General features: G+C 42.8%; 1 protein-coding gene and 1 pseudogene across 3 annotated transcripts in view; both read left to right on the plus strand.

Moving 5' to 3' along the window:
• Positions 1-27,673, plus strand: part of LOC144772264 (uncharacterized) — a 1,157,681-nt gene that overhangs the window by 442,564 nt on the left and 687,444 nt on the right. The window lies entirely within an intron of this gene.
• LOC144773611 (histo-blood group ABO system transferase pseudogene) lies at positions 18,342-26,925 on the plus strand (annotated as a pseudogene). Its single transcript, XR_013600024.1, has 2 exons — positions 18,342-18,388; positions 23,849-26,925. The product of XR_013600024.1 is annotated as a histo-blood group ABO system transferase pseudogene (transcript).

Genomic DNA, 27,673 nt, shown 5'->3' on the forward strand with positions numbered 1-27,673 from the left:
ATGGAAAGCAACATCAATTCTGCTGATATCTTAAATAATGCACCCTACAAGGGAACCCTGAAGATTTTAATAGCTGGAGGGTGGTACCAGGGCATGGAACATGATGCAGTGACCTCTGATTGGCCTACGCAGAAAAGTCAACCTTTTAATGATATAAAAATTATTTTCCACCCTTTGTACAAATCTAGAGGTGCGAACAAAATCCTAAATTGCCCAAAGCAAATATCTCCAGTGCTTCGAGGTGCGATTGGTCCCCTTAATAATCCAGTAGAAATTATAGGCTTCTACAAACTTAATGTCAGGAGTACGCACTTGTGAACCAATTCCCAAAAACAAAGTTCTAGTGGAAGAATGGGTATGGCTTTCTGCAAACGTATCCAGTTGAAGATCCAGTGGTGGGGACTGATGCCTGAACAACACTGGCAAGCCAACAGTGCCTATGAGACTATGATCCTGAAATGTAAATGGTCTTTCAAGGTTGGTGGACTGTTCAGACAGTATGTCCTTTTACAAACTTTTGAAGTCTTGATGCTTGAAGAAACATGGAAAAAGCTAAATACTCCTAAAGATTGGTTACAAGAAATTAGACCCTCCAACCACATGTTGAAACAAGCACTGGCGTTGCCAGTAGGTCTCGTAGAATGCAGTGCATCCTTCTTGCTCTAATAGGGCGATTGGGTGGCTGTTGGTAATTAGAGAGTGGCCGGAGGGAAGCCGGATGGGGGCAGGAGAGCAGAGATAGCGTGTTAGGGGAGGAGAAGCCGCAGAGCGCACGCTGGGCGAAGCCCTTTGATGTGCTGTGCGGCCGTGAATGCCAGCGTGTTAGGGGAGGAGAAGCCGCAGAGCGCACGCTGGGCGAAGCCCTTTGATGTGCTGTGCAGCCGTGAATGCGCGTGCTTGTTTGCTCACGTGATTCACGTGAACTTAAAGAAAACCGCACGAACGAAACCCTTGGTTTCACGATTGTTTTGAGCACTTGAATTCTCGCTCCCTCAATGCGCTTGCGCGCATTGATAGGTCACGAGACCTAAAAAGCAAGGTTGTGTTAAGGGAAGTCTTTCATTGTTGTTCATTGTTGTTCATTGTTGTTGTTTCATCAAGTGGAGAAGTGTGGCTCACTGGTTAGAGGAGGTAGACCCTGAAGCAGAGGTCCGACCCGGGACCAGGGTTCAATTCCCGCGCGGCAGGGTCTTGAGCCCAAATATCCACGGACTCGATAATTCTCGTTTCGGTGCCTACTCGAATCACGGGTTCACACTCTGCAGCTCTGGGCATCAGCCTGCTTAATCTCCACTACGGCCCCCCCGCGGCGGGATGCCTGGCTTCCACCTTGGGGATGCCCAGTACGGGTATCTCACAGGGAAAAAAAGCCAGGACGGGTTCCCAAGGCAAGCGCCGAGGTGCCTACGGGTAATCGAGCGCTATATAAGAACGCATAATAATAATAATAATAATAATTGTACACTGCAACAGAGGTGGATGTTTAGGCCGAGGTTATTGTTCTACAGCTGTCATGGTTGCAATCTGTTTAACTACAACTTCATTGTTCACTGATATTATGGAATGTTTACTTAAGTATGGGAAGAAGTAACACAATGACTCAGTTCACCTTTGCGAATTTGCATGAAATGTAAAATCGATTGCACTTGGCACTTTTTGCAATTTTGCACGAAATAAAAACATTGCACATGTTGTTCCTATGTTACCCACGTTGCTAAGCAAATGTTTGAGATTTTAAAGTAGGCTGTTAATATCAGTTTTTGTATTTTAACAAGATGCTTATATGGTTGTTATTGACAAACCGAATAAAGCTTTTGACTTGACTTGACTCAGTTGTTTACTTTGTGGCACGTTGTCAAAACACTTGTACCTGCTTCCCGACTGAAAACATAATCATTTCTGGTGATTTCAATCTTTATTTTATTTCACCAAAGTCATCCTATAGGACAAGTAAGGGCACTGCTAAGTTTTTTTGTGATCATTTCCTGCAGTTAGGCCCAACAATGCTTAATGAGAAATTTTCATCAAAGTCTTGCGAAGTACCGACCTTTAAAAACTCTAAGGGTAGCTAAGTTATTGACTATACTTTTATATCAGTGGATTTGGTTACAAAATTGATGATCATATGGTCATTCCAAGATTAGAAAGTGACCATAATCCTCAATAATTTACCTTAGATCTGTCAGTATACTGCAAAAATAAATCTAATGTGGTCCAACAAATAATTCCTTTTCTTATAGCTTGAAAAGATTGGTCTGGCATTCTGACAAACAGGTTGAAATATTGAGTTTTGCAGATATTGTAATTAATTCTAGTGGCTTGATTAAGACAAGAGAAAGAGGCATAGTGGATAAATGGAAGGACCTTCATAAATCTTTATTTGATAAATTCACTGCAAGAAATGTACTCAAGGCTATTCTACTGTCAATAAGTGGTATATGCCTAGGCTGTTCCAAAAAAAGAAGGTTCTCAATAGAGCAATAAGGGCAGCTTTTTGTCTAAGACATTTGTCTAATCATCAGTCCATTAAAGGAAAGTTGTTGACACTAAGGAGGTCAAATAAACAAGACGTTTGTAAGGCAAGGATGAAGAATCCACAGCTACAATGGAACAGGCAACTAAGTGCAACCAGGACAAATAACTCAAAGTCCCTTTGGGGGGTAATTAATGAACCCGAAAAGGAGTGTAGCAGGGCCTATAGTGCGGATATTATGGAGAATGCATGGGTTGACTTTATTACCAATCTGTATGCTGCTAGTGCTGGCGCTGAGGAATCTCTGAGGAATCACCTTATCTCTGAAGAATCTCATCTGTTCAAATTAAACTAAGTATTCGGGACACCATAGACGCTCTTCTTGTTGCCGTGAGGGGAACGGCTTGGACACTATCAGCACCGTGAGGGGAACGGTCCAATCTGGGCAACACTCTCGCTCGTCACCGTGAGGGGAACGGTCCAGGCGAGTGGACCAAACGCCCCAGCATTCCCGGCTTGGCGCAGGCCAGGTGTGTCATCGCCAGTGCCTGGAGCCCTATAACAGTGCTCCCGCGCTCCCGAAGCGCTGGACGCACGCGGTCCAAGTCCAGGCCAAGGGCGGGCCCGTCCTTGCCCGTCATCGCCTGGAGGAGGCCGGACAGGGCCTACTCTCTTTCATTTCCTGCAGAACAAGGTACTGTTTTGATTGGTATTATCCCCTGGCAATGGTTAAAAGGTGAGGTCCCAAGGAGAAAGGAGGTGCTGGTGTGGGCGCAACTCTTGATTCTTTTCTGACAAGGGCAACCAACATTCTTGCTCATGAAATAGAAATGACAGAACGACGGCTCTCACCAGAACCTGGGGATCTTCCTGGCAGACTTTCATTTACTCTTGACCCGGTTTCCTCTTCAAACTTTATAAATGAGTCCCCGGGTATTCCTCGAGTTTTCGTCCAAAATGAATCTACCCATCCTGCTCAATGTCCCTCTATAGAGAAAGAACAGGACTGCAGTCTAGCAGCATCTGGTGTGGACGTATCTCTAGAGGAACATCTTCCTTCACCCAAGCCAAGGCGTACTAGAGGCAAGAATGCTGCTTCGGCCCACAAACTTAAGCAAGTGAAACCTGTGTGTGTCGCTAAACCGAAGGGTTCCCCCAAAAAAACGGCCACCAAGTCATGCCAGCTAAGGCTAACATTTGCCTCTTCCGCTCTTCCTGTTTCTCCAGTTATTGACCAGGCCTCTGTCTGGGACGATTTGTTGCTAGAAATGGATTCTATTATGTTGCCAATTATAGAAAAACTATCAATTATTGAAAGTAGATTGAACGAGCTTGAGTCACAGCTCCGTTCTGCTCCTGTTCAGGGTTCCAGTCTGGCATTGCCTGTAAATCCAGCTCCGCTTCAGCCTGTCCACCTAGCTGCAGGTGCTGAACTAATCCAACCGTTGCAGCCTGTATCTGTCCCATCAACTATCACAATTTCTAAAGCAGCACCACCTCTCCTCCCAGATATTCCAGCTCCCTTGTCACATAGCCCCAGCACCTATGAAAGGGAAGCTCCAAACAATGCAGCAGTACCACGTATATCGGGCCATGGAGGGTGTACTCGGCCGGAAGCAATAAGTCCTTTAATGTCTAAAACCTTCAATACCTTCCCCCGATCAACTTTCCATCTTCCGCCTGCTGCTGCTCCTTTGGCCCTGGTCCTGGCCAATGTTCCTCGGCTCCGATGTGATCAAATGGAATCCACGATCGATCTCATGGCCAAATGTCTGCACTGGATCTCTTCCAACATAAATGTTACTGAAAGAAGCTGTCCGTTTATGGCAAATTAACTAATTATGGCAAGGAGGGTGGAATGGGTGGGCAGTCAGGAAAAACTTTTTAAAGGCGACTGTGTCATTATTAACTTTTCAAACACCAAAATTCTACCCATATTGTTAGCAAACTTTTACCCTTCCCAATGGAGGAGCTATGAGATAGTTCCCCTAACTTTAGACTACTTTTATAACAGTCACTTTCCTAGGAAGAACAGACTGAACAAGGCTAAGCCCCTACACGCCCTATCTAGTGAAGAAATCAGGATGCAATTATGTGTTGCTCGGCCAACACATAATAGATTTGAAATCCTTTTGAATTTGGAGGACGTGGCAGGTATTAAAAATAAGTTACAGAATCCAGATTGGGTAAAGTTTATATTTCAATTTGACCTTTGCCTTTTCCAGGAAACCTGAGCGACTGGCGCAATTGTGAGCCAGGGTTACGCCACGTATAATGTACCTGCACATAGAGGCAATAGGGGCAGACCCTCAGGAGGTTTGTCTCTGGGTTGCAACTCATTTGGACTGTCAGATGGAGGAAGTGACCACATCGTCAGATGATATCCAGGGTGTTAAGCTAACTTTTTTCTCTAATTTTAAAATTGTTGTTATTAATCTGTATTCATGTCCTGTAAGTGCCTCAAAGGAATCTTCTATAAATGATGATCTGTCTGTAATCCTACAATCCCTACCTAAGGACGTAAGGAAGGTGACAGGGGGCGATTTTAATTGGCAATTTAAGCCCCTTGTTAACCCCTTAGATACAGTTCCCAGTGACGATGACAGATTCTGGTTAATTCCCGCCCCACAGATTAAGCAGGTGAAGGCGTGGTCCCCACTGGTGATGCAGATTAATAAAGCCATGCTATTGCACTCCTTAAGGGCCTGTAAAGTCTGATCAACCAGGGAAGCCTACTTTTAATAGATCTGCACAGTTTTGCCTACTGGATTATATCTTAGTGGAGACCAGTGCCTGGCAGTGGGTAGCTGATTTTATGGTCCTCTCGAGACATGACAGTGACCACAATGCTTTAGTCCTGGATTTTCGGATCCCGGACTAACAAATTCCAACAATGAGTCTGCCCAATGCTTGTACCTGTCTAGTCTTGGCCAATAACAAAAGAAGGATAAGGTGGGAATCTGTCAGGCTAGTTCCGGAAAAAATGGCCGTGGAAGAGGCAAACCTATTTCCTATCACTTGGGATATTTCCGATTTATAAAAAGGGCTCACCCTTACTGCCCATAAACTATAGGCCAATCAGCCTGATCGAAGTCACTCAAAAGTTGTTTTCGAGAATTGTTCCCAATCGTCTAAACTTGTGGATGGAAGATCATGACATACTGAGTGACTATCAGGCTGGTTTTAGGAAAAACGTATCGACCATTGACCAACTTCTTATGCTCCAACTCCTTTATTGGAAGACAGTATCAATAGAGGGTGGCAGCCTCTATTTGATATTTGTCGATTTAATATCAGCCTTTGATATGGTACCCAGAGCCAAGTTGTGGGCAGTTCTTGGTGAACTGGGAATACCCCCAGAATTACTAGCTATGATCATTCGCTTACATTCGGGGAATTTTGCCCAGGTTAGATTCGGGAAATCAGGTGAACTGACATCACGTGTCCCGGTTAACAGGGGGGTAAGGCAGGGTTGCGTTTTAGCTCCCACCCTGTTCTGCCTTTATGTCAACGCCTTGGTATCCCAACTAAGCCAGGTTGAGTATAGTGATGCCCCGAAATTAGATCAAAGGAGGGATCCGCATTGTTGTTTGCGGACGACACCTTGTTGCTATCTAAGTCCCCAATGGGCATACAGTTAATTCTAGACAGTTTTGCTCTATTCTGCGCAAACAGGGGCTTGGAAATAAACACAACCAAGACTAAGTGTATGGTGTTTAACCCATTGAAATCATCCCCCCCAATCCTACGCTAAATGGCATCCTGCTAGGAAAGGTGTCACTCTTTGATTATCTTGGGGTTACTTTCTCTGAGTCTTTTTCCTGGGGACCTCAAATGGAAAAAACGGCTTTAAGGCTGGTGCAGTTGTCTGGTGGCATCATGAAAGTTGCCAAGTCCTTACGTTTTATGGCCCCTGACCCTGCCGCAGAGATATATAAAGTACAGACAAGAAATGCTGCACTATATGGGGCAGAGCTTTGGGGCCATTGTCCTATGAAGGGGCTGACTCCAGCTGAGAATAAGTTTATGAGACATCTTCTGAACCTTCCGTCAAGCACTCCCCTTGTTCCTCTTCGTCTTGACCTGGACATTAGACCCATTTCTGAAGAAGCGGGACTGCGCCCATTGACCTTCTGGCGTAGAATTTGGCTGACCCCTGAGCTAGCTTCATATAGGTCTGAGCTTTGCTCGATCCTGGAGCTAACAGGGGTAATGACATTTCCTTGGCTCGCCTATATTAAAGATCTTTGTGCTAAAATTGGTAATTCTGACCTCTGGTTTAGACAACACAGTGCATGAGCCGTTGCTGGTCCAAGCAAAGTGTCAACGTCCGTAGGCATGACTGATGGTAGTGTAAGACAGATGTCCAACACACATTCTTCTCCACATAGCAGGCAGTGCAGAACAGGTAAGATGCAATCTTGCCAGATCGGTCTGAATGACAGAAACCATGTGGCATTCAGCTCTCTTAAACAAGATAATCCCAAAATTTGGATGGTGCCCTCACGATACCTCATTGCAAGTAGAGTGTTCTCCACTGTGAACTGGGTGTCGTTGGTGAATTGGCTTGACATATCGCAGCAGAAGCAGTAAAAATAGAATTCCTGCAGCGAGTCCCAAAACGAGAGGCAGTCCACCAAACACTGAGTGCACGAAGTTTGAAAATATTCCCAGGACTGCTTCAAAGGGTGCTAACAGTCCCGAAAAAAGGGTCTTAAATATGTACAATACCACTCGCATCAGACATGTTAAAGATACGACCTAACATTTCTACGAAATGTATAGGGCAGTTTGTCGATAAAAGCGCACGTATCTCGCAGAAGTCCTTGAAACTTGCAGATCATATGTCTCTTTGGACGAGGTCAGTGGCACAGTTTTTTGTAAAAGAATGGCTTTCATTCTGCTTAAAGTATCAATTCGTATAGAAGAGATGTTCAGTGAAGGCCATAGTGGCGACTCCCCGTCTGTCTTGGTTTTAGGAAACAATACTTGCATACAGCAAGTGACCATGGCTGACAAGTTACGAGATAGGCTTTTCCTGGCAACATGCCACAGCAGATGTGATCATTCAACATTAAATAACTCCCATTCGAAAGTTGCCCAAAAATTGGATTTATCACTGCAGCCGGAGAACCTTGCAGGTGGCAGGATAAGTTGTTCCAAGAACCATCACAGGCTCCATGTAAATTAATATCCTGGCATAAAAGTGTATCACTTAGTGAACTTTTACAGTTTGTACCACTAAAAAATACTTCTTTTCCCCTACTCCAACATTTGTGTGTATATGGTAAATCCCAGGTTGACTTGATGTATTCTTTACCCAACCTTTCATACAGGCCCGCTGGTATATGTTTTAAGCAATACTGAAAATTGAATATCGTCACTGGCAGAGTAATGGCTCCATGTATTATCCATTCGATCGTTGGTTTCTCAGAAACAGGTAATGGTAATCTTTCCAGTTTTTCTATGCTCAGCACCGTATAGTCTGCTCCCCTGTGTGCCAAAGAGATTTGTTTGTCTGTAAGGTTAAATGCAGAAAATAATGAAGTGGTGTTGATTAGATGCCAAGGCACATAGCCTGAACGAAGATTTTGTAACGTCCAGCCTAGCAGCATTATAGAAAGCAATTGTGACTATCCATGCTGTAACATGAGCAAGTCCTGTTCAAATATGTCTATGGCAGAGGATACAATGCTCTCCAAAGAGTCGTTAATCCATTGTCAACTACAGAGAGTGATTTCTCTAAATGTAAACAATTAATTTCTCATATCCGTTCTGCAGTTTCCATTTGCGTGATTTTCCGTGCTTCTTTGTAAGCAGCATATATTCCGGCGTACATGAAACGTTTATGACGTGGTATACGAGGCCCTAGTCAAAAGTCCCTCAAATCAACGCCATCTTTAAGTAAAGTTAAGTGTTGTTTTATCTATGGTAGTGTGGATTTTTCTAGCCACTCAAGGCATAGTTTTCCTACACTGTATGATGTTACTATCCCTGGATGTTGTCTCTGGGCATATCTTGGATCTGGCCTAGTAAATGTTAATCCTTGTGTTTTGTTCAGGAATCTATCTTGACAGTTGTTTGTGTCTGTGGGCCAGATTAACCATTTTTTCCAAAAAGGATTAGTTCTGTTCTGTTGTAAAATATATTTTACGTCTACCTCCTCATCTGTAGTGTCATCACTATCTGGTGTGGGTTTAGGTATAGACGATTTGTTTAAATCTTTTATCTTAGCTAGGCCAAGACAAGATGTTTGTTGAACAGTGTCATTTAAAAAAAGTATTTGTTCTGGGATGATGCAGGCTCTGAATAAAGCTTCTACTCCCTGCACCTGCCAGTCTTTTGTGCCCCAGACAGTTTTCGTCTTGATGCTGTCTTTCCAAAAGTCAAATCCTAAAGTAGACAATTGAGCATAAAAGGCAGTAGAATAAATGTGTTTAGTATTGGTCAACATATTCCTCATTCCTGTCCTATTAATAGTTTTAAAATGAAAGGATTCTGGATTTGAAACATTAAAACCTGAAAAGTATGGACATTTTCCATAGAATGTTTTTGAGCTACCCTTTGGTGGCGTTGGGCAATGTTCCCACGATTATAAGAAAAAAACTTTTCTAGGGTTTGCAGATTTGTGCAAATAATGATGACCATAGTGATTATAACAATACATTTGTTCATAATCTGATGAACCTTCTAAGTATTCATGTTTTGTAAATTTTGCAGACATCTCTAAGTATGACATCATATTATTAACAGTCTCAAAGTCCCAATCATCAGAACATGTGCTGGGTGAAACAAAGTCACTCAAGGAAACCTTGAATTGAAGTAGAATCTTCAACAGCTCTGCAGGACCGAAAATGTCATAATCAATTCTGTCCCAGGCTATACCACCAGGTATAGGAATGGCTGTGATGTTCACTGATGACAAGTCTCTTTGTTCACGATGATAGGATTTGTGTGGCTTCAGGAGCAAGTTGATGTTCTTACTTGCTTTGTCCAGTTTACTATATGTTCCATTTGTCAGCGTTCCCAAAGTTAATACAAGAATTAGCCAAAGTAGGAGAAAAAGTACGCCTAACACAATCCAAAGTTCAACCCATGGTGAAACCAGCTTAGTTTTTTCAAGTTCATGAAAAAGTTCTGTTACTTGTTCTTTAAAAGTTTTATTTGTTGGCGTTGTTTCGGGCTCACTGGGATCCTTGGAAAACGTATCAAAGTTAATGATATAGCCAGAGGCAGTTCTGTCAATTGTTGGTATTGCATCAGGATTACTGGAAATCACTGGAGTTACCGGATCTTTTGTCATATTAGTGTACTCGGATGTTACATCATTGTAGACAGGTGATTCTTGCCGAATTGTTATTTGGGTTTCAAGAGGCACAAGTTCCATGGCTTTGTTGCATAGTCCTTCTTTTCGCACTGCAGATTCTTCAAAGGTGATGAGGCTTTCAGTTTGAACCTCTTGGATAGTAGCCAGATTTGGTTGTCTGCTACATCTTTGGAGTCCACTCGGCCTACTACTTATGATCGGCCACATGATGTGGTTTTACCAGGTCGATGGATATGACCCTTTTTTCCTTTCTTCCAGCAAGGGGCAGTAGTAACACTGTCCTTGTCCTGTGGATTGCTAAAACAGGTACTGGTTGCCTGTAAGAAGGCCCAAATTCCTTCTTGTCCGTGATCTTTTCTCTGACCAGATCCCCAATCTTTGGAATCCAGGCAGGCCTTGCTGGGGCGGGTGGTTTTGCTTCAGTGGTCATTTGCTTCTGTATTGTGTTGCTTAGACTTCTTGTTTCATTTAAGTCCTGCAAAACAGCCAAACAGTCTTTGATATCAAAGGGCTTTTGTTCTACCACTGAAGTATGACGATCGAGGTCTTTGACAATCATTCTAATACCAAAAAGTATTTCATATGGAGTCATTCCACCCAGAGAACTTCTTGGCAGATTGTTTAGACTACGTTGGACACTTATTAGATGTTTGACCCACCTGTCACCCGAGCCTTATACCCTAGCTGTTATAGATTGCTTTATGTCCCGTTTTTTTCTTTCCACTACACAATTTCCCTCAGGATGGAATGGACTTGAGTACCGCAATCCAATGCCCAAGCTGGCCATGGCCTCCTTGTAAACGCAGGACCCTGGTCAGAATGTAGCGTGCCGATTGCGTATGTGCCGATAAAGACTCACAAATCTTTTATAACAGTTCGGGCGTCAGCCAAGCGATGAGGCCACATCCAAATGAATCTTGAGCAGGAATCCACTTCGACCATGATATATTTATAGTTGCCATCCCTTTGTAAGGGACCACAGAGGTCCAGGTAAACACACGCTAGTGGTTTATCTGAAATTAAAAGGGGCGTCTGCGCAGGATGTTTCACTGTTGAAACCTTCATCTTTTGGCAGATTTCACATTCTAGAGCATAGTTCCTAGTTTGTTTCCTCATGCGCGGTCACCAGTATCTCTGTTTTAATAACAACACTGTGACAGAATCACCAGCGTGTGCAGAGGTGAGCCCTTCTTGTACTGCTAAAATTAATACTAATCTATGTTCCAGGTTTGGAATTACCCTATCCACCACTCCAGGGATTCAAGCACAAGGAACATTATTTGCATCAGTTATGTACGAGTATTTGAGTGGATAGCCTTTTGGTAATGTTTTACCACTGTTCTTTTTGACAGCCTGCATTACTTCAATGTCTATTTTCGTTTTCGAACGAGTGATTGCAGCTACGGAAGCTGCTTGCACAGCTGCCTTCGCGGCTTCATCAGCCAATGAATTCCCTTCAACGTGAACGCCATCACTCTGATGACTTTTGTAGTTCTTTCTGTAATAGAACTACTTTTCCCAAAGCAATTTATGTTTGATTGTGCCACCTTTTGCATCTTTGAAACCGTTTTGACTCTAGTTTTGCAAATACTCATTGTAAGATTGGACGCAGTAATAGGAATCGCACACTAAGAATGTGGGGAATTCGTGATCAGTATTTTCAAGTGCCATCTTGAATGCTTGGATTTCAGCTCGCTGAGCTGTACAATCTCCGAGAGATTGCGTTTTAGTGACCATAGGTCGGAATTTGACATCGCGCCAGCGACCTTTAACGATCGCACACGCAGCACTATAAGCTTGTTTACTCCCAATTGCGTGCTGTGCTGATCCGTCAGTATATATTATACATCCATAATATTCTACAGGCAGAATTTCAATAGGCAGAGGACATTCTTGTTCATATTGTAGAAATTCTTGTGTTTTCAGATAAGGGTCAAAAACGTATTCAACGTCTATTGCAGCAAGAGAATTAACCCATTGTATCCATCTTGGATGTAAAGTCTTAGCATTCGGAATGCTTGCTTTTGTCACTGCCTCTAAGGCTGGTACAGGTGTAATGACAATTATGCGTTTCCCCTGTGCGAGGGCTCTCTCCTTTGCTACTGAAGTTTGAACCGCTGTCAGAATTTTTTCTGTAGAAGTGAATTTCATTTCAGCTTGTGTGTACAAGTGTTATTTATAAGCTATTGGTAAATTTTTCTACCTCATTAAAGTTTAAGTACGTGAATCCGCATCTTCTTGGGATGATTCGGATTACAAGGTTGCGTACATTTACGCGTGTCTTCAGATGTGGTGTTGCCAACATGTCTGTTGTTGTTGCCAACATGTCTGTTTGTACTGAACGCAAACTTTCTGTGTGTTTTTAAGTCCAATTCATTTGTTTGAAATCAGGTTTGATTAATTTGTAGAGAGGTTTAACCCTTTCTGCGTAGTTTAGAATATAAGTTCTTCTGAAGTTTAGGAAACCTAGAATTGACTGTAAGTTTTTCAGCGTTTTTGGAGGTTGGAGCAGCGCACATTTCTCTAGAAAGTTTGCTGCCAGGCTTTTGCCTTCACTTGATAGTTCATATCCTAAGAATAGGACATTGAGATGGTCAATTCTTGAATTTTTTTCAATTGAATTTCTAGCCTTCAGAGGCGAACCCAAGTATAATGGTGTTCACTCTTTTCAAGTGCCTGTCCACGTTATCATCTGTAAGGTAGATGTCATCGACATAAGATAATGCCTCATCATCATACTTTTGTAGTAACTCTGTTACTCTGACTGAAAATAACCCTGGACTATTCTTGAATCCCTGAGGGAGACGACAGAAGTGACCCTGTCCCCCCATAATTGAGAAAGCGGTCAAATACCTGCTTTCAGGTGCAATATTTTGACAGAAGAAACCGTTAGAAATATCTAATGTGGTTTTAGATTTTTTGCGCACGATGTTATTCATCAGTGCTGCACTGTGTGCATTTTGTACTGCAAAAGTTTTGCAACAAGAATTAGGTGCCTGTAATCCAAAACTAGACGAAATGTATTGTCTGGTTTGGAGACAGGAAACAAAGGATTGTTCATGGACGAGGTGCATCTATCAATCACCCCTTGGTATTCAAGTTGATCTAATATCTCCTTGACCTGTTTTTTAGCTTCTTGCTAACTGGATACTGCCTCTGAGAAGTTGGTTGAGTTTTTACTGGATTTTGTGGAGAGGAGATTCCTCATTCCATCCTACATGATTTTTATATAATGCAGAAGCCTGGGCTACAGCCCATTTTCTGGCATATGTGATTTTTTTATGAATTGGAATATGATTCGAGAAGGCTGGCATAATGATCTCTTCGCCACGTGGGCACTCCCTGACAAATTCAGGTGGCCATCTTGTTCAGCTAGAAGAATGTCATAACCCCTAGAGAGTTTCTCCCAAAAGAGTGCTCTTATTTTTGTAGTTATGTACCCCTCCATCCGGAGTGTTACTTCATATAACTGGTGTGGTACACTAACCCTGGTATCTGCAATTTCAACTTGGATGCATTAATTCAAGTCCACTGTCTCCAGATGATCCTTCAGGATCTTGCGAGCTATGGTGACTTCTGCTGCGCTGTCTAGCATTGTCTGGGCCCACTCCCCGTTCTTGAGTTGTGTCCTCAAGATCCTCAAGATGTCTGATTTTTAGACCTGCTACCTTCTTTTTGGTGAATTGAGTTTTCTAGTTTTCTGAACGTGTTGATCGTTTTTGGACTTCACACATTCTTCCTTTTGTTCTGACTGTCCTCTTCTTTCCGATTTCTGTGAGGAAGTCTGAAAGGTACGAGAGGAATGTGTATCAGTATCTTGATATCTATCAGGTTTTCTCAAATTATCCCTGTTCCTGAGGTTATACCTCTTTTCAGAGGGTTCCTTTAGAGGAGACCTACCTCTGGATTGAGAACGCTTCTCTTTAGGAAGTGTCTGTTTAGTGTTTTCCCACTTCTTTTAAGGAGTAGTGAGAGTGTTTTTAATAAAGACCTTTTCAGAACTTTCAGTCAGTTGGGGTTTCACTGGTTTACCACCCAAACTGTCTCTACCTAGTTCTTCATAGGATTTTTCAATTATTCTGGTCAGTTCATATGGTTGCTCAGTTACATCAAGTTCTTTTAGTTTTTGGCGGATTGCCACGGATGCTGCTTCACCTTTAATATTAGCTAATATTATAGCTGAGACCTGTTTGAAATCCTCCAGTAATTTCATACCTAGATTTAAAGCAGGCTCCGGCCCGTACTCATTTTGAATCTGTTTCAGGACGTCTGGTATCACCACCATGGACGGAACACCATGTGTTTTTGTGTAGATTGCAGCAAAGACTGTACCCAAAGTGTCACAGTCCTCTAGGTGTGGTGCAATCCCCAATGGTAAACAGATTGTTAGAATCCTGTGTTTCTCATGAGGTGCACTATCAGGGAATACTGCCTCGATTTGAGTAATTTTTTGAGCTATCCAGAATGGAATTTGTTCCCTTTTTGCGGGCAATTTACCAATGATTAATTGTATAGTCTGTGGTGTAATTCTATTTGTATTCCCCTGGTGTTGGGTGTTGTGTTGTGGAATCCTTATAGGAGGTTGAACAGTTAGAGTCCGTATGACATATTGAACCAAATGTCTATGGATTTTCATTAGTTGTTTCAATTGAACTAATAGTTCTGCATCTGATATTCTTTCAATGTCAGGATGTGGTGTGTAGCTGGCTATTTCCGGCCATGTTGCTCCTGGTCTACCGAGCGGCCTGAGCCTGGTAATGTGATTTTGATGTTGTAGGGCGCCTTTAAACCAGAGCGCATGCTGGTATGGAATTTCAATATCCTCGAAAGGAATGTATTCCATTGGAGGGTCCTCTATTTTGTAGTAGTGGAACATACTTGTGTTTGGATTAACTTCAGGGAAAACAATCCATGAATAGAATACCTCTCTCTGCCAATATTTGTGTGCCTCTATGACAAAAATTACCCTACCACATCTTGATGATACGCCATTCGCTATAAGTTTTATAGTGATGGTTTTCCGTAGATTTTCCGGTATGATTATAGCACCCGCCTAGACTTCATTAAAGCCTGTAGTGTCAAGACCTGTGGCCAAAATGTCACTGTTTTCAGTGTCACTATTTGACATTTGTTGACTGAAAGTTTTGCAAAGCAAGTTTCAAGGAAACAAAGATAAGGTGCACAATATTTTGGAACACTGTATCCTTCAACGTTGAACAAACCAAAAGCTAATACATAGGAGTTTTTTCGTCCTACTCAGCTATGGCGGATATTTTATCCTTTTACCCACTTCAGACGTCTATTGGAGTATTTACGGGGAAAAAGGGTTCTCTGTGAAAGCACGACTGAGTTACTTTAGTATCTAGCATTAAATTAATGCCTTACCAAATGTTGGGCGCCATGTAGTGTAGTTCCTATATTCCCAATAGGCTCTGCGCATTGGAATAGTATATACTATAGATGTGACGCAGGACTGAGTTCGACTAGGTCTCTATCGAATATACTAAACTTAATAGTGAGTGCCAGCTAGCTCAGAGGTCACTAGAAACTTTCTCGAATTCACAAGAAGGGATTAGTTTCTGACAAAGTCTCCAGAGTCGTGGAAACAATAGATAAGCACAGTAAGTAAGTAAATATACCTTTATTCGATTGTTTACGTATAACAATCATAAAAGTACATTTCATAAACATTTATGCACACAGTAAAAATTATAAGAAGAGTGATATCACATTGGACATAAACACAAGCGTAAATGCAGGATTGTAGTTTAAAAGAGATAAAAATACAGTAGAAATATAAATACACTCATCAGCAAAATTAATTAACCTTCCATGCTTTTTCTGTGTTTAAGTGCTAGTTTTAAAAAGCTACAAATAAACATAGTACATTCACTGTTTAACATTTGGAGGTAATAAAGTGCAGGTCTGAATTGTAAAAAATTCAACTGTTTAAGTAGAGGTTTTAAAAACAAGTTACGGGGGACTGTATAATACTGACAGAAAAATAAAAAGTGTGCCAGATCTTGCGGAGACTTATTGTCGCAGCCGCAAGCTGGCAACACTTGTCCTCTATGTGCCCCACTTGGTACAGCTAGCAAAAGATGGATCATATTGAATCGAAACCTTGTTAGCAAAAAGCGATCATATCCAGACAAAGGCCAAGCTAGGTAGGGTTCCATATGTGAACATGTTTTTGTTAGAACATGCTGTCTCACACTATTTTTCTTGTACTCACTCTCCTCCCTCGCCAAACGCCTGGATAACATAAAGGTGTTCTTCACGAATGTTACATCAGTTTTAGTTATTGTCTCAGGGGCTAGAAAAAGATCCGGCCGACCTAGTTCAAGGAGACATCTTCTAACGTATTTTAACCACGGGATCTTAAGCCTCCCTTCCCACTCTAATGCCTCTTGCAAGATGTTTCTGGTGAGGGGTATATCTATGTTTAGCCAGCTATTTAGCCAGCATAGCAAGGGATTCACAGCTAACTTTTCACTTAGATAAGGGATACCAAGTTCCTCGTGGACGGAGAAGTTTGCCGTTCCCCTAGGTAGCCTTAAGACCTGCTTTAGAAAATTGTTCTCAGTAACCTCAAGGACATCTAAGGATTCTGACCCCCATATTTCACTCCCGTAGCATGCGATGGCCGTGCTTTTGGCTTGGTATAGCTTCAAAACAGCAGCCACCGGGCTGTTACCCATTTTCTTAGCAAAGTCCACTATTGCTGCATTTGCGCGCACTACCTCACCCTTTTTCTTTTGAATTGCTGGTGCCCAAGTTAATTTATGGTCGAAAAGGACACCAAGATACGAAAAAGTCTTGGTTGTCGGTATTTTTTCGCCATTTACAAAATGGGGGTATATTTTTTGGGGAGTTAAACCTGTCATCATTGTAAAGGATTTTGAATTGTTGATGCTCAGGCCTCGGGAGTTCATAAATATGAAAAAGGAGTCTAACAAGGTTTGAAGACCGATCGCCGTTCTGGAAATTAGGACGGCGTCGTCCGCGTATAGCAGGACGGGCACGCCCTTCTTTCCTATATATGGGTAGTCTGTACCAGTTTTTAGTAGGTGCTCCTCCAATTCATTAATATAAAGATTAAAAAGAAAGGGGGCTAGGATGCACCCCTGCCTAACACCCCGATTTATCCTAAAATCCCTGGTTACCTTCATATCTTGGGTATAACGGACGTTTGCTCTTGTGTACGAGTGGAGAGCGGCTTAAAAATTAACCAGGTTTTGCTCCACTCCCATTTTCTGCAGGACCTCCCAGAGCCTGCCTCTGTCTACGCAGTCGAAGGCGGACGATAAATCCATAAAGGCCATATGGATGGTCCCTTTTCTTGCTATGGTATATTTGCTATTTATTAAATACAGGTTCAGGCATTGAGTTATCGTGGAATGACCTGACCTGAACCCGTATTGTATTGGCGACAATATGTTGTTTTCGTTGGCCCATGCTATCAGTCTGTTTAAAATGATACCCCCCACCACCTTAGCAACTGAATTAATCAGCGATATGGGTCTGTAGCATGTTGCACTGCCACGATCGCCCTTCTTGAATACCGGCACTATAGTCGAGGACCCCCAGGATTTTGGGCAACCAATTAAAATTCCAGCATTTATAACTGCGGTAATAACTGGGGCCCATAAAAGGATATTTGATTTAAATAAATCGGGAGGAATGCCATCAGGGCCAGGTGCTTTGTTGCTAGTTAAATCCTGAATCCCCTTTGCCACCTCCCCCACTGTAAAACACAACAGTTCTTCATCAGAAGTTTTAAAAACAAAGTCCGCTTGTGGCTCGTCACTTTTAAAGATTGTACTATAATGTGATATCCATTCTTCCTCGGGTATGTTAGTCCCAAGCGTAGGGTTGCTGGGGTCATCAAACATAGGCTTGTTTATGATGCTCCAAAACTTAGAACTGTTACCCAGGATTGCAGGGTCGCATAGAGATTCCCAAATGCCTGCTTTCACTTCTTTTTTCCGAGCTGCCAGTACTGTCTTGTATTTAGATCTCAGAGCCTTCATAAGAACAGGATCTCTTGGGGTAGCCTTAAGTGTTTTTTTTAGATTTCGTCCGGCCTTTGAGCATGCTTGGTCAAACCATCTTGGTTGGTGTTCATAGTGGCCCTTCGTTGGTATGGTTAGCAATTGTCCGATTCTGTCAACCACGACGGAGAAGGCAATTAAGGTCGCTTCTGGCAGGGTGGTGGGAGAGACACAAAGGCCTAATTCTTGACCACAGCTAGTATTGATTGAGCTGTACAGAGAGTCACTGTTGACCTTTGACCATTTCAGACGTCGATTTCCGTTTATTGGTTTTAAAATGCCACAATCGGGCCGTGGCTTCCAGTGTTCAAAGAAGCCTCCTCCAATTTGGATGGAAAGAGGATTGTGGTCACTGAAAATACTTGTTTGGATTTCAAAATCAGTGACTAGATCGACAAGGTCTCTCGAAAGAAGAATATGGTCTATATAAGAACCATTTCCATAGCCTTTATACGTAGGGACATCAAAGATGTGAAAGTCCTCCGACATGGACATTGCAACGGTTAAGTTCCTGTCATCAATTAAGTTATTGACGTAAGTGCCACGCGACGAGTGGTCAAAATGGAAGCCAGACCTATTATTACATCCTAAGAGGCCAATAGGTGTCATTTCAGGATTGCCACATGGATGCGCATTAAGATCTCCAGCAATGAGGGTGCTTCGAGGCAGACTTGCCGCTTTTGCTTTTAAGAATTTGTGTAGATGGAGGATGTTACACTCCCTATTTGGAAGTACAGCGTTATAAAAGTTGATAAGGGTGAGTGCCCTTTTACCACTCCTAAGCACCAGGGCTTGGATATGTCTGTTGTCAGATGCTCTATTTGAAACCTGGCAACTAAGTGCGAGGCTAATATAAATTGCCAGGCCCCCCTTTGATCTTCCGCTGTTCGACGGGGCTGCTGGTTGGAAAAAACTTTGAAAGCCCTCAATGTGTGTGTTTGCATCTTCCAGCCATGTTTCTTGGAAACACAGAACGGTATAGTTTTTTTATATAAGCCATCCATATTGGGTCATTAACCTTAGCAGCCAGACCAGCTACGTTCCAGGATAGAAGTTTTATAATGCGTTGTGCTGTGAGGCCTAACCCTGTTATCTGCACCTTGCTTATAGGTGAAGATATCGCTTGAACCCCTCGATCAGTCGTTGTGTATACTTGCGTTTCATTGCTGGTAAATAAAAGATTAGCGTCACTAGGGACTGTGCATTGAACTTGACTAGAAGGATGTGAGCGACTGCGCCCATTCAGAATCAGCATGCTCTCAGAATGTTGTACTAAGGGAACTGCCCTGGATGTATCACTAGCCTCTTGGATGGAGATATGTGTACCCTCCGAGGCGGTGCTCGGTGTTCTATAGGAGAATGCTTCCCTAATTGATGACTCAGGAGGGGTAGAATGGGGGGGGCGAAGGTACGAATTGTCAGTCAATCTCATCCAGATAATCTGGAGCATAAAAAGCGTCATATCTGTTTGAGATGGGAACCCCGTATTGTGTGTTTGGAAGATGTGGGTATGAGTAGTGCTGCTGTTGAGGGCGAGATAAAGGCTCCCTTCTCTCTTGTTGTCTTATGTGATAGCTATTTAGCCTACTCGACCGTGGGGGTTCCTGTCTATAGTTAGTGAAGTTCATTGGGGTGGTTGGGCCATAAGGCCATGTGTTTTCCCTAGGTTGATAATCAACTGTTGGCTCAAGCAACCCACCCTGGCTAAACTGTGATTGTGTCATATATTGGCTAGGATTGTTTGAGGGGTAAAAATAACTCAAGGCCATGGTGCGGATCAGACTGTTCATCACACCGCTTTTCCAGCTGCTAATAAAACTAGCTGCACGACTGTCACCGAGGGTTACCACAATACAATCACCCTCAGTCGATTTAAATCTGTTTCCAACCCAGTCTACCCTTCTCACATGTGAAATATGACCATGTATATGTTTGGGAATCGGTCTATGGGTTGTAAGCCAGTGTCTCACCTTGTTTTTTAAATCCACTTGAGATTCTACCCTCTCGCCCGCTAGTTTAGGTACTCCAATCATAACGATGGTGTACGGGCTGGATTCAGGTGGAAGATTTATGTGGGGTGGTCTTTTAGCTACCGCCGGTTTTGACAGATTATCACCTGTTTGGTTCGTAGGTATACTCTGGTTAAAAGTTTTAATTTGTCTCATTGGTTCTACATGGGTTGGTACAAGTTTGACCGGAGAGCTCTCGGCGGCCCATTCACATTCCTCAATTTCCATGTCAGGTAAGGATTGAGGATTACTCGGAGTGGCAGCCACTGTGAGGGGAAGATTAACTCCTCCATCTAGGATTGTCGCCGGTTTAGTAGGAGGGTTCTTTTCCTGACAGGTTGGCAAATTTTGTTTGTTAACAGTGTTAGCTGTGACTTTCTTTACCCTGGCGTTTTTGTTGCTGGTTGAAGCGAGGGAGCTACTAGCTGGTATAAAGATAGAGGTTGATTGTGGTACATTCAGTGTTTTAAGCAAGGTGGAGGATGCATCATTTTGGGCCCTTTCAAATTTCCCTAATGACTTCTCAATGTTTAGGACTCATAAGCATTTCACTCAGTCAATCGTGCATGCTTCGTTTCTACAGAGTTGTAGAGAAATAGAGAGACAGGCGTTTTCAATAAAAGGTTTATCGAACAGTCTTCTTTCTCATACAAGAGAAGTGAACTGCTACAATCGTTATGCAGGCTAAAAAGTATAATGCGTACAGCGTAAACAGTAATATGAAATTATACTGTAAGAGCATTGTATGGTTTCTAAGCCATATAAAAGAACATACATAAATAGATAGACTAAAATACTCAACTGGTGCTTCTAAAATACGCCTACCCCAATGTACCTAACCTAAGTCTAGTACAAGGGAAGAAGTAAGTGTGGTGTAGCATAGGTTTAGTTTTCTTTGCCAAGAATCTATCCAAGATTTCTCTTAGGGTCTAATCAGCTCCATACCTTAGATTTAGAATGAAGGAGGTCTGGTATCTCTCTGTCTCAGACTCGATTTCCTAACACCCCGCAAGGGGAGCTTGGAAACACTGGAGCTGGATTCTCCCGAGAGAAAGACAGTCTCTGATCAGTGCGTCAGCTGGAGGGTCGGCTTCCTTCGGCACTTGCTGTAGCGAGCTGCGTCGGGCAAGTAGATAGCCGAACTGCTCCAAACCACCGTGTCTTGCTAGAGCAAGTGAAGGCATATTTATACCTGAAGGTACCTAGTTTGACGTAAAGTCGGACATAATAACGTCATCAAAGAATCCCAAGGGAATGGTATTTCTTTGAAAACTCCATAAGTTATTGGACAAATCAATTATCAAGCAAGGGGAGGTTCCCTAGCAACTTAAGCCGATTTTTCAATAAATCGTTGTGGCTTTTCGGAACTGGTGGAAGTAGCCATGCCTGTATGATTTCTATGCCTGTATTAGGGCAATGTGAATTGTACCTATGTAAGGGCATGAATCGGGAAACTTCAATATGTGTCCTAAAACGCTACATAACAGGTCCCCCAGGAGCAGTGTACAGATATCTTGTGGCTCTCCTTTGCAGACAAAGGTAGAGACAAGCTCCTCACTGTTAGAGAAGAGGATGCTCATGATTATACAGTCCTGAAGAGAGAAGGGCTTGGTCTAACCACTGAACAATACAGGATAAAGTTCATAGATACAAAAAAGGCTCAGACTCAGGACTGGGTTTACTTTGTGGATTGTGCTACTAAGGCTCTGTAGGGCTGGTTATTTGGCAGTAAGGTGTGTGATTATACAGGATTGTACAACCTAATATGAGGGAGCAGATCCTTAATAATTATCAAAATCAGCTGTTGCATCAGCACCTGGTAGACTCTGATCTGACCTCTCCCCAACAATTGGGAAAGAAGGCAGACAAATGGGTCAGAACCAGGGTGAAGCAGAAGGTTCGGAACCAAGGTGGTGACCAGAAGGAGCAAGATTCTAATAAGGGTGGGGAAAAGGGTAAAGACCAGAAGTCTTCTCGTGGTCCCCAAAAATCTGCATCTGGGGGGAATCCCAGTTATCCAAGAAGAAAGGCCAGAAGAAACCATGGTGGCAATTGTTCCTCCTAGTTTAGCTCCAAGTGGTGGTACTAGGAAAAGGGTGTAGTAGGGTTAACCCTGGGTTCTGAGATGGACTCTGGCCTAGTCAGAGTTCCAACTCAGGCTGTACTGATTTGTGAGTCCCAGTAACTTGGGCAAGTACAGACAGCAGCCCTTGATCAATGGCTACATATTGAAGACCAGAAGCCATGTTTTCCAGGCCCTCTCTCTCAATGGCACAATAGGGGTGCAATAGTCATGTGGCTTTTAACTTCCAGCCCCTGGGTACATTTCCTATACCATATACGAGGGATTTGTAGGCAATTTCAAAATGTCAATTAGAGTTGAGCCAATGTAACCATGTTTAAAGGGGAGCACAAGCGGAAGCACTTTACTTCTATTTAAGAGGGGTAAGAGTGCACAGAGTTCGAAATCCAGCAAAAACAGGGTCCAGATAAGGTGAATTTCCCACTCCAGCACTATGCCGTTGAGAGGTTAGTCACTCGTGGAGTTTTTAGATCACTTAGTTGCAATTGATCAATAAACAACTTGTACAAGCCCAATAAGCGAGCAGGCATCCTGCTCATTTCCTTAAATACTAGCGCATCCCACATTCTATTGTGTCATTTTGCAACTTTTACTGTGTATGAGCTGGATGCTAATTTAGGACATTGGAATGTTGGGATCCCATTGAAGACAGTAAAGTGCTCCCGGTGCCGTATGGCCAGTAGAAGCCCAGAGCTCCAACATTCGAATGTTGATGTTCACAGCTGCTGTAAACAAAGGCAAACAACCTTTACAATGCAACTTTTACAATGCACTACCATTACTACAAAACTTTTACAACGCAACATCCATTACATCGCATGCCATTACAACGCAACCATTACAACGCATGACACTACAACGCATTCCACTACAACACATCTCATTACAACGCATACCATTACAACGCATAACATTACAATGCATAGTACCCTTACAATATCCAACACTTACCCTACTGTTGCACCCCCCTGGAGTTAGAATAGTAATTCTAACCCCTACCCTATCCAACACTTACCCTACTGTTGCACCCCCCTGGAGTTAGAATAGTAATTCTAACCCCTACCCTATCCAACACTTACCCTACTGTTGCACCCCCCTGGAGTTAGATTAGTAATTTTTACCCCTACACTATCCAATACTTACCATACTGTTGCACCCCCCTGGAGTTAGAATAGTAATTCTAACCCCTACCCTATCCAACACTTACCCTACTGTTGCACCCCCCTGGAGTTAGAATAGTAATTCTAACCCCTACCCTATCCAACACTTACCCTACTGTTGCACCCCCCTGGAGTTAGAATAGTAATTTTTACCCCTACACTATCCAATACTTACCATACATGCAATGTAATGTTATCCGTTGTAATGGATATTGCGTTGTAAAAAATGCGTTGTAAAGGTATGCGTTGTAAAAGTATGTGTTGTAACGTCATGCATCCGTAAACAAAAGGCCTCATAGTGCCCGAGGGGATTTCATTCGTCCCGAGCCCCATGAGGCCTTTGTTTTATTTCCTAGAACATTCTGCCCTTTAGTTGTGGAATGTTCTAATAGCCTGATATCCCTCCGTAGTTCCTGCTTTAAAGTCTCGCTCCCTTGTTAAAGGCCCGCGCCTTCCTCTCGGGCCTTTAACGATTTAAAGGGACTTTATTGGCCAGTATAGCCCTCTACAACCGGTTCTAAGGCTATAGTAGCATCTATAGCAGCCCACTCCATACATATGGGCACTTCCTTACACCACCCAATCCCATAACTAGTAGAGCAGTGCCTTCTTAGTGCATCTGCCTATGTCACTGTTAGTGATAGTGGAGTTAAGCCTGAAGGCCATACAGAAAATAGAAGAAAGCTCGAAGATTGTTACTCTGTTTCCATGTCTAACACATTTGTAACTCTTTTCTTTTCAGCTACTGGAAGCTACTAAAACGATTCTTGGAATCTGCAGATAAGTTTTTTATGGTGGGACACAAGGTCATTTACTACGTTTACACAGACCTTCCAGAGAAAGTGGAGTGCACCACTACACAAACTGATCGAAAGTGTAAAGTTTACAAAATGTCAACCATTGACTCGAAGATTCGAGTTTTCATGAAGAGGATGGAAATTTTGCAACTCCACATCAAGACGAAGGTCATCGACGTGCAATATTTAGTTTGTGCCGATGTGGACCTGGTGTTTCATGATGAGGTGGGAGTGGAAATCCTGGGGGACCTCGTCGCCACGCTCCACCCTGATTTTTACAAATACCCACGAGGTGGCCTCACGTTCGAGAGGAGGGAATCTTCCCAAGCATATATTCCAAAAACCGAAGGCGACTTCTACTACCAGGCCAATTTCTTTGCCGGCACGCCTCAGGAAATTTATCGTCTGACAAAAACATGTGACCAAGCCATTAAAACCGACGACCTCAAAGGTATCATTGCAGTGTTTCACGACGAAAGTCATTTTAATAAATATTTGTTGCACCATAAGCCCACAAAAATCCTCTCTCCAGAATATGTATGGCGACTGGACCTCCATATGCAACCAGAAATAAAAACAGTAAGAATTATTCACGGAGAGAAAAATTTATAAAACACTTTGTTTTGCCCAAAATGAAATTACTTTCATGAAGTCAGATAAGGAAAGTTACCTGTTCAAAAAACATTATTGCCTGAACAAAACTAAAAACAGCTACAAATGTAACCTGGTGAGTTCTCTACTTATACTTTCTTTAGAGTGGCCCAATCCGATATTCAATAGGGCTCATTTGTTAAATGGGGAGAGAGAGAGAGGAGGACTCATGAACTCATGAACACATTATTTATTATAAGTAACTTGATGAAGGAGCTGTAAAACAGAGGCAAATTGCTACAGCCCAGCTGGTAAACAGCAATACAGCAATACGGTCAGGCAGGGAACAGCTGGGACCTCTAAGACATTACAAGAAGCTGTGTGAATGCACCACTTACCTCTACAGATAATGACTACCACTTGTGATACTAACATAGAAAATGGATGCAACCATCTGTATTGGGGCGTGTGCACAGCATGAGCCGCGTCGCCATCTGAAGCATTTCCTTTGCATCCACAGGATCTGTCCTCTCTGTCTTTGGCCTGGAGATGCCTGTATGCCTGTTTGTTACATCACATCAAGATCAAGGCTCGCATACTCAGGAGGTTCCTGGAGTTCCGACAGACCTGCATGTGGCTTAGGAACTAGTAAATTTACTAGTAGTAAAATGACAGTGGTTTGTGGATACCAAAAAGTAGTAAAGTGAGGGAAGTTACACGGATTACCTCTGTTTCCCGAACATTCATAAATCAGTAACATTTGAGAGAGACTCTAAAAAAATGAGGGCCATAGTATCAAGAAAGGGCGATACATTATCGCCGCTTTTATCGGCAGGAAACTGCCGCTAAAGCGGCGATAATGGGCTTGATAATATGCCCTTGTGAATTCCCATAGAAGCCCAGGTTCTGGTGTGAACCTGGGCTTCTATGGGAATTCACAAGGGCATATTATCAAGCCCATTATCGCCCTTTCTTGATAATATTGCCCTGAGTCTTCTACCGAATCTAAGGGAGTCACTCCTGTCTTCTTTATGGATTCTCACGCACATAATTTTATGTGGCACACTACATCATCGTGTCCTCACCCGGTGTACTTCTCTAAAGTGGCCTTAACTCTTCTCTTGGGGGACCACTTGGATATATATGATTGAGGAGGTCAACCGAACGATCAGGACAGATTAAAATGTCTGTAGGTGTCCTTCAAAGTACTTTATTTTGCTAGCATTAGGACACTTTTGGAATGTTTAGGAGCTACAGGTCCACAAATAGGTACTCTGCCAGGCACATAGTCTAATGCAAGTTTGACCCAGGGGCTGCTCACTCGAAATGACCAAATGGGACGAAATAGGAACCCTTTTCCAAACTAGCACACTGGGGAGTGCCTGGTTGAAAATGAGCATGAACATCCAAAATCTGGTAAACGCTGAGCATGTAGTATGAGAGTGTGCATGGTGAAAATGTATAGACGTTTCGGCTATCCACCCTTCTGACCAGTATGGTTCATACATAATGGGACCAAGAGAATCTTGATAAAAGCGGAATTACCTTACTGGCAAGCAACACTAGCTGTAACCCAATGACCAGAAGACTTAGGAGCTACTAAAACTCCAAATACATCCCATTTTACTGTTTTTAATCTGCTAAAGGTACCTTAATTCAAACTAAATAAACTACTCTGAAGTTCTTCTACGGGCATTTTAATCTGTTCCCGATCCCAAGACTGAGCTCCCCAATCATGTCAAAATGCTCACCCAAGAGACGGGTTGCACCGACTTGGTCTAGACAACCACACCAGGTGAGGACTTGGTTAAGCCGCAAGTCACACAGAAATATGTGGGTGAAATACCATTAAAAAAGCAGGAGTGACTTCATCAGGGTTGGTAGAAGACACAATTTAGGAGGGTCCCTCTCCAGTGATTCTAAAACTAGAACATTCTAGGGGGTCTTTGCCTAGTTTAAGAACTTCAAATATTTTAGCTCTTATAAACTAGTCCTTTAAATATCCTTCTGAAAGTGCTTCTCTAAATACTGAAGCTGATGGGGGTTTGCCTAACGGCTAAGGCGCTCGACATCGGACCTGGGGAACTCGGTTCGAGTCTCGGTAACGACGCCAAAAACCCCCTGTGATTCTGGGCAAATCACTTAATCTCCCCATGCCTAAAATGAATGTGTGTCTGTCCTCATGTAACGTAACTGGTGCTATGTAAAGCGCTCTGATAACTGATTCGGTTTGGTTCTAGTTCGCGCTATATAAAACTCTGCAAAAAAAAAAAAAAAGATACTGGGAAGATCAGTGGTTTTGGTATTTTATAAAAGTCAGCTGGAAAGCTATCCTCTTTAGGGGTCTTACCAATGGTCATGTCATCAATCGCCTGTAGGATCTCCTCTTCGGAGATTCCACCCTCCATTATTTCAGATTGGTCTTTGTCACTGTGGGTTTGTGCACTGTCTGAAAATCTCTGCCTTCTTGTTGGTCCCTTTCCGTATGTTGGAAGTGTACAGGATCTCATAATACTTTTAAAATATGTTAGGTGTGTACGTTGGGTATGTTAAGAGGTCCCATCCAACAATCCAGTTGATTTGGCTTGCCGGAGTTACCAAGCCAATAGATGGCCAGATTTTGACCCCTTTCATAGTGTTGTTTGCGTAAATGAAATACTTCTCCGCGTCTGTTGTATAAAGGTCATTCAAATTGGTTTTAGCTATTGGTTATTCTTGAAGGGTGCGTTGTGTGGACATTTAGAATAAGCAGCGGGCCGCTGTCAATTGTTGAATTGCTGATTCTAATTAGAGTCTTGTCAGAGTCATTTGTTTCTTGGCAATAGTGGAATCTCTCATTAAATGTCCTCTTAGAGAGGCCTTCCATGCTCCCCTAATAGTGTCTGCGCAGATGTTACTGACTCTTTGTTTTCTGCAAGAAATTGCTTCATGTTCATCCTCAAAAATTCTCTGGGGGGGGGGGGTTTCAGACCCACGTCCAACTGTATGTCTACCAAGTAATGATCTGACACTCCGCTTGGTATTATGGAGGTGGCTATGAGGTACTGGAGGGAAAGTGATCAGTTCTGGTATGAATTGTCTGAGGGCATGATATAAAGAATGTGTTAGTCTCCAGGGTTCCTGCAAGACATTATCTAGTATAATGTCCATCAGAACACGTGACGGTGTGCGTCTGGTTT

The sequence above is a fragment of the Lissotriton helveticus genome, chromosome 8, assembly GCF_964261635.1.
Source record: "Lissotriton helveticus chromosome 8, aLisHel1.1, whole genome shotgun sequence".
In the NCBI taxonomy this organism is placed as follows: Eukaryota; Metazoa; Chordata; class Amphibia; order Caudata; family Salamandridae; genus Lissotriton; species Lissotriton helveticus.